The sequence below is a fragment of the Gossypium hirsutum genome, chromosome D08 (assembly GCF_007990345.1).
Source record: "Gossypium hirsutum isolate 1008001.06 chromosome D08, Gossypium_hirsutum_v2.1, whole genome shotgun sequence".
NCBI lineage: Eukaryota > Viridiplantae > Streptophyta > Magnoliopsida > Malvales > Malvaceae > Gossypium > Gossypium hirsutum.
The window spans coordinates 32805726-32814004 of record NC_053444.1 but is presented as its reverse complement, the minus strand read 5'-3'; the positions used below and the strand labels follow the sequence as shown (position 1 = coordinate 32814004).

The 8279-nt window shown below is 28.3% G+C and overlaps 1 non-coding gene across 1 annotated transcript; it reads right to left on the bottom strand.

Moving 5' to 3' along the window:
- Positions 1–1856: 1856 nt before the first annotated feature.
- TRNAL-UAG (transfer RNA leucine (anticodon UAG)) lies at positions 1857–1936 on the bottom strand. Its single transcript has one exon. It is a non-coding gene; the product is annotated as a tRNA-Leu (tRNA).
- Positions 1937–8279: the final 6343 nt, after the last annotated feature.

The following is an 8279-nucleotide window of genomic DNA, read 5'->3' as shown; positions in this document are numbered from 1 at the left end:
TATTTGGTAAAGCTTGAAATTTTTTTATAATTATTGCTAAAAAAATTTACAGTAAATAAAAAATAATCAATAACTCTTATATATTATTTTTTTGAAATATAACTTTTAAGTTATTTTCACTATTTAAATATAAAATTTAATTTTACATCATAAAAATTAAAATTAATTTTAAATTAATTTTAAAAAATAGAATTTGATGTGATTCAAGTTACTACAATTTTTTAACTTGTATTTCATCTAAATAGTTTGGTTCGGTTCGGTTCGATTAGCTTTTTTATTTCTCTATTTCTCTTACTCAACCCTAATTTAAATGAAAAATAAGACTGAGACAAGAGGAAAAAAAAGTGATTGAGTCCAAAAAGAAAAAGAAAAAGAAAAGGCTTATGTCATAATTTGGCACCTCAAACTTACCTGGTTTACCACTTTGATACTTAAACTTTTGTTGTCACATTTTGGTACTTAAACTATTCCTCTATTATAGTTTTTGGTCCAAAATGTTAACAATGTTAAAAAAAATGGTGGCACACTCAAACAATAAGAATAGTCTAGTGTTTGGCTTTTTTCCTATGTCATCAATGACGTGGCCATTGACCGATGACATGGTTGTTGACCGATCATTGATCAATGGTAACTTTTGTTGACCGACTGTTGGATAGTATTAACTGTCGTTAACTGATGCTAATAGCTAGAATAAACATGGACAAATGAACTTGGAAATTTATTTGCATTTGGACTACTATTTGTTTAGATTCAGACATGATTAAAAATATTATAAAATTATTTAAAAGTTGTAACAATTACAAAAATTTAAAAAATTAAAATTTTTAAAAAACCTAAAATGTTATATAAATTTTAAAAAAAATGTAAATCTAGAATGAATCTCAATAAACATTGATCAAGGCTCATTTGATTTTGGACAAGTATTAATCCATATTCAAATTGGACATGGTTCAAAAAATTATAAAACTTATTGAAAATATAAAATTGTAAATAATTATAAAAAATTAAATAATTTTAATAATTATTTAAAATCATAATAATATAAAAAATATAAAATATTAAAAACTAGATATTCATAAAAATTATTCAAAACAAGAAAAAATATTTACAGGAATTTTCATATGAATTATGGGTACAAAGAGTACATACAACATGAAACTATGGATAAATGGTTCCTAGAGATCTTCTTGAAAAAAGGTTTAAAGAGATCTTCATGTTGATTTTTCATAAATTTAATAGTTTTTAATACAATTTTTAATAAGTTTTATAATATTCTGAATTACATTCAGAATAAATTTAGACAAATGGTTCTCCAAAGCAAAATGAATTTTTTTTTGTCTATATTCATTTTGAATTTACATTTTTTTTTGTAATTTTATTTTTTAGGATTTTTAAAAAAATATTAAATATTTTAATAACTTTTAATAATTTTTTTTACTTTTTTTTAAAATAATTTTTAATATTTTGAATGACATTTAGAATAAACATGAACAAATGGTTGTTCAAATTTAATTAAGCTTAGACATTTGGTTATCCAAATTCATTCTGGCCATCAACACTAATCAATGCCAGTTAATACCTGTTAACAGCTGGTCACAACCATAGATGACATGAGGAAAAGGCAAACACATGACTTGTTTTTATTGGTTGAGTTTACTACTTAAAATATTCTTTCATTATAATTTTGTTCTAAAAAATAATGGTGTTAAAAAAGTTTTAAGTATAAAAATGGGATAAAAAATTTAGATACCGAAGTAAAAGAAAAAGAGTATAATTCTAAAACCCAATCATGATACAAGGAAAAAAAACAATTTTTCAAGTTTGAAGCCCATTACACAAAAAAACAACATTAAACTTGACAGCTGTGGGATTTGAACCCACGCCCTTTCGGACCAGAGCCTAAATCTGGCGCCTTAGACCACTCGGCCAAACTGTCAATTCGTTGATCATATTTATTAAGTACTTTATTTATATATTTAGCTAAACTTCTAGAGTTAGGCTTGCACGTCAATATTTTTACCTCAGGATTTTGTGTTGGATTGTCAATGATCACTTGTTGTAGGATAATCATTTTCTTAGTTCCACTATTATTGTATTTAACAATAATTCTTATTATACAATGGATAAGGAATGAGTTCACACATTTTGAACCTGTATCAAATAGGTGTTTGATAAGAGTTTTAATACTAGTTTATTTTTCATGTAATACATGAGTTAATTTTATTTATTGTATGTTTATATAGGGGCAAAATCAAAATAATTTATTGGAGCCGAGATTAAGTTATATATTTTTTATGAGAGCTAAAATGAAATGTCATCATTATATTAACTTATATCTTTATAATTTTTAAAGGATTAAATCAATATTTTATCATTTTTGGGAGTTAAAGTGCAATTTTACCATGTACTAGCTTAAAATTTTATAAATTTTAAAAGGCCAAAAGTGAAATATTATTTAATAAAAAATATAATTAAAATAATTTAACATAAAAAAATATTATCTCATATTTTACAATTCTTACAAAAAAAATTTTAATATAAGAAAAATGAATGATGAATATTTTTAAATTTTAAGCTAAGTATGATAAAATAATGAAAATATGGATTAATATTAAAAGTAAAATATAAAATCTATTTATTACTTTTAAATTGTAATTATAAATCACTGTTCAATCAAAATAAAATACATAAGTACCATTTTGTAATAGTTTAAAATAATTTAAGGAAATGTAATTTAACGATCAAAATAAATTTAAGTTTAAACAATTGAAAAATATAAATATTTTATTAAATTATTTAAAGTTTTAAAATTATATTGATTTATTCATTTTTATATTTTCCTAAAAAGTATACTTTAATTCTATAAGATAAATAAATTAAAATATTGAAATCGTATATTATAGAAAACTAAATTTTTGAAAAAAAAGTGTAATAGATAAATTATATAAAAATAATAATTAGTTATATGTGCATATTAAAAATAAATAAAAATTTATATATTAACAAAATCATTTTCATTAAATAATTTTAATTTACACTTTTCCAATGTAATTACAAGAGTTTTCAAAATATATAAATAAAATTTAAAATATATTTAAAATAAAATATTTATAAATAATAGATTTCAAATAAATAAACAAAAAGTAATATTTTTTTATAATTTTTAATTCTTAAATTTAAAAATACTGAAACATGTTATGAATTTTTTATTATGAAGTGGAAGTTAATCAATATTAAAATAAGTTTAATGTACATTAAGACTCTAATGTTCATTAACAGTAGAATCCTATTGATGAATAAAATGCTTTCTCTTTTAATCTCTTATTTCTAATTATTTTATTCTTTTTATTATTTATTTTATAATACTTTATAACCATGATTTTATTTTAAATTTTCTTCTTCTTAATTATTTTCTACAGTCACCAAACAAGCTTTCTTTTTCTTAATTATTTCCCTAACCCCAACAAAATTATGAGAAAAAAAATCTCTATAACCTAGCTTGAATCCTTGGATAACATTGGCATGCCATAGGATAGTGAGTACTCACCCTTTTTATTATGTATTGCGCATTGTAGCCCAAGATAGCGTTGGAGAGATAAGGGAATGTTGAGTATAGCTCTATTTATCGAAGATAGCGTGGTTGTTTAGAGAGTGTGAGCATACGTGCTACACTTACATGGAGATAGCGTATGACTTTATGAGTCATGTGGTGTGTTTTGGAGATCTGTTTATCCAATGAGTATATAATTTGACTATGTTTCATATTCACAAATTGCCAATATATCACTGTGTTGAGTATGAAAATTGTGCTATATGTGAATTTTTAAAATATGTTTAAATCTTAACATGTCTGGTGTGTGTATATATTTGTGTTGTATGCATGTGTACTCATTGAGCTTTCCCAAGCTCAACCCCTTAGTTTACCTTGTAGATAAATAGTTCCCGGGTTAACAAGAACGGTGACAAATCAATGATCCATCGTAAGGCATTTTCTTTAAATATGTGTGTCGAGTTTTTAAGCTCCAAAGTGAAGGCAATGTAGGACGTTCCAAGGGTTTAGTACTAGAATTAGACTTAAAACTTTTAAATAAAAATCTCGATGGGTTGTAAATGAACATTATGGACTATTTGTTTTTTTTTGGGGAGATTTTTGAATATTATAATTGCGTGCTTGATTGCTGGTTTAGATAGTTTTAATTACTTCCTTAATGTGATGATAATTAAATGAACTAAAAAATTTTTGCAGCTAAAGAAGACCGTTGAGTATTAAAGGTACACCTTATACCTTATGATTGTGTGAATGAAATGATTAATTTAGAAAATATGCACTTAGGTCTAATTTCCTATATGAAATATTCTACAATTGTGTGGTGTGTATGGTTGGTTGGTGTGGTTCGTAAAGTTTTAAACGGAAAGTCACCTTGGTGGCTAATGTGATGTTCCGAATTTGGGTCAGATCGTTTCGATCTAGTTTGGGACGTCAGACTATTTCCATACTAAAATCTAGTTACATGAAGTTATACCTATATATGTATATATAAAACTCACCGCTGTAATTAAAATTTTATACAAGGTTCACTACTCCAACTCCAGACTCTTAAGAATTTAAACAAATACAATATACCTGCCCCCTTGGCGAAGTTCCTAAAGGTGACCCTTATCCTATGTGCATGACATTCCTCAATGATGTCGCTTATTTTCCTCACGATCTGGCTCAGTCCCTCCTAGAGTTCCTTATTCTACGAAACCTGCAACCACAGGTCAAACCATTTGTAAGTTCAAATGAACTTATTGAGTTTTTTTATTCTCATACATACCCCCATCTTGCTGGGTTTAAATAAATAATATGTAATAATAAATACACCAACTCCCTGTTTGTATGAATTATTTCTCTTAGACCGTCATAGTGGATTTGACCCTAATTCCTGTCTTATCCACTGACGGATAAATCGATAAGCGATTTCCTTCTGGTCACTCTACCAGCCTCTGATCAACCTTGACAATTCCCCTGATTGTCCCGCCATCCCTACGAACTTTACCTTTTCTTTACCTATTTTCTTCATTCCACTTGCCCCAATCATGGTTTTCTTCTTCCCATCATTATGTCGTGTTAATGCGACATTCCAACTTACCCTTCTAAAGGCTTTTGGTAAATATTCTCACTCTATTTAGTCTTTGGCAGACTCCATCCTCATCTTAACCCTATATGACTTATTCACCTTCCTTCCGTCGGTGCGACTAACAAGGTTCCATGTCACTCTGGCGGACCAAGTCCTGCTTAATTTAAATCGTGGTTGGGTTACTTCGTTGTAATTTGCCTTAATCGTGTTACTTTCCTCTTAAGCGCAACACAACCTTCTATTGCGGGCCACTATGGCCAACAATACTCAGTCACTGTCACTAAGTGATCATTAGGGTTCATGAGTTCTCCTTCTTACTGTATTCTCACCTAACTAGCCTTTTTGACTGACATTACCCTACTGATTTCCTTCATAGAGGAATAGTCTTGACAAACATATCTATCACTTGCATTTCTCCTCTTATTACTTTAATATTTTAGGTCCCCTTTTAACCCTTCTACTCCCAATCATTTTTTTAGGGTGCTAATAGTTTTAACTTTGCCTCCCAACGGTTCTTAACGGCGGACCTCTTCTACGATCCTCTATCTACTCTTTCTTTTCACTTATATATTAAGCACTACTAGCTTGACAGTTTACGTGGCTAATTTCTGCCAAGTTATCACCCTCATGCCTCTTCGGTTCACATGATTGCTACTTTGGCTTTCCTTCCTTACTCTTTTTACGTTTATCATTCGATGATGAATTCCTTAGACCTGCTAACTATCCATTTCCTACTTTTTCTTTTAATTTCCTTCTAACATACTTTCCATGATTATGGGGTTTCCCTTCCCCTAATTATTGCCTAGTTAACCTACCCTTTCTGACTATCCCAACAAATTTTCTACCTTAACCCGCCATAGCCGAACTGTGGTCTTAGGCTATATATCCTACATGTTCGAAGGTGATCAACCTAAATTTGGTGAAAAAAAAGAGTGCTTAATGGTTATATTATTTGAATTATGCTTTAATCTCATGCTAAATAATAAAATTTTGTAATGAAATTGGGAAATTTTGGTACGATACTTTATACTCATTTGAATTTACTAAGTTTGGAAACCTAGTAACTTTTGAAAGCATGTTGAAATTTGAATATATTCTCTTAACTTTTCTAATATCTCCTATGCATTGCATATCGTAGAGAATACTATTGCACATGAACAAGAAGGTCCATTAGCTCCAAATATACTTAGTTGTATGGATTTTTTATTACTACATTTTGTTAACATATGATATTTGGGTTACATATATGAAAGTATCTTTTTTTATCTCGAGGGAATGAAATGATGTTTGGTTGTCAAATTGAGTTAGGTTCCTTAGGTTGCATTATCATTATTTTTCTTGAGGAAAAGAAAAAAGGTTAAGTTGTAGGGGTGTGAAAAGTGTCTATATTTCATATATTTTAGGCCCTTATGTTTAGCATTTTGCTCGGTTCTTAAGTGAAATATCGAATAGTAGCTCACTCTAGATGTTTCGTGTCTCATTTACATTCATTTGTATTTTTTTGTTAATTATGCTTTACTTTTATAGTGTTTTTTTTTAAATTGATATTTAATTGGGTGTTTTTAGACTTGAACTAGGCCTATGAGAGCTTGAGGCTCGAGTTTCAAGTCCATCAGAAGTTAAAATGAGGAGTCAAGGCTAATGAGACAAGGCATAGCCAAACTCGAGCAACACGGTCAAGCCGAGTGACCTTTCCCCAAATTTTGGTGCCCTACGTGTGATCATGACAGTCCCGTCGGTGGCCCAGCCCCACAGGCGACGTGCCCTTGCCTTAGCTTGGCGCCCTTGCGCCGTAACTCTCATGTCCTTGTGCCAACCTTTCCATTTTGACGCAATTTTCTGTGTTTTAATAGAGTCTTAAGGGCATATTAATCTTTTAGGAGTTTTATGACCTTAAGCAAGCTTCTATAACCTAGTTTAGGTCAATTAGAAAAAATATGTATTGTATTTTTAGAGGGAGTTAGGACCTTTTAGTAGTTTTCTAACGTTATAGTTATTTTATTATTTTATTGTGTTTTCCAATTCTATGACTTTCTAAACTTTCTTTTTTTAATAAAAGGATTATCAAAATTTGATTCAATAAATTCGTGAAACCTAATTTGTGCTTAATCCTTTATTTTTTGGTATTCGCGTGTCTTCTGTTCTAATTACAATTGTATAAGTTCGTTAAATATCTGACCAGTATTTGATAACTTAAAATGAATGCCTTGTCAATTAGAATAATTAAATCCATAATTGTTTAATTTATTCTAATACTAGTGACGAACTACATAATTGCTTATGTTAGTTTATGATTATGTGGTGTGAATGTGGATCTAGCTTAAATAAACTCCATTGAGGTGAGTCTGTTGGTTAGAATAAGGTCTTTCCCATTCTTAATGTTGTCAATAAGTTAAATTTTCTTGTTGATTTTCTCAAAACTTTTAATTATTATTTTATTCATTTAGTTTTAAATTTAAATTTAGTTTTTGACTTTATAAACCCTAATATTTACTTTATTTATTTTTATTTAAAGAATAAAATTATTATCTATATTTGTAAATACAATCCCATTTATTTTATTTCTACTAATTTATTTTTAATTAAGTTTGTGTTTTTATAGGTATCAGTAACCTATCCTTTGTTGTTATTAATTTGGATATTATTTCTAGCACTACCAATGTAGTGGAGGGAGTATAAAATGTGTAGCTTGGGTTTTAAATTTATCTTTGTCTTATTCGTAATTTCACTTTATTTTTTATTTTTATTTTTTCCTTTGCCTTTTACGAAGTTTTCTTTTATTTGCTAATTAACTTTATGACTTCATATTGAACAATGATAGTTCCATCTTTTTTTTCGAAGAATAGTTCCATCTTTTTCGTAAACGTCAGTTGGACGAAAAGAAAAAACTTTCCTTTTGTCTTTTTCTTCTTGAAAAACCATCATCATAGTTTCATCTGATGATTATTTTATCATTTCTTCTCCAATTTCCAATTTCTTAAGTTAACTTAGAAACATGTCGGCAGAAATTCAAATCCAAGCCTGTCGTGATTGTATAAATTAATTGGACTAAAACCGAGTGCTCGTTAAAAATGATTCTTTTCTCTCCTGTCGTATATGTTAACAGATCTGATTGTATATAGGTTGTGTTTTAGGAGCCCTTGTGGTAATGACTACTAA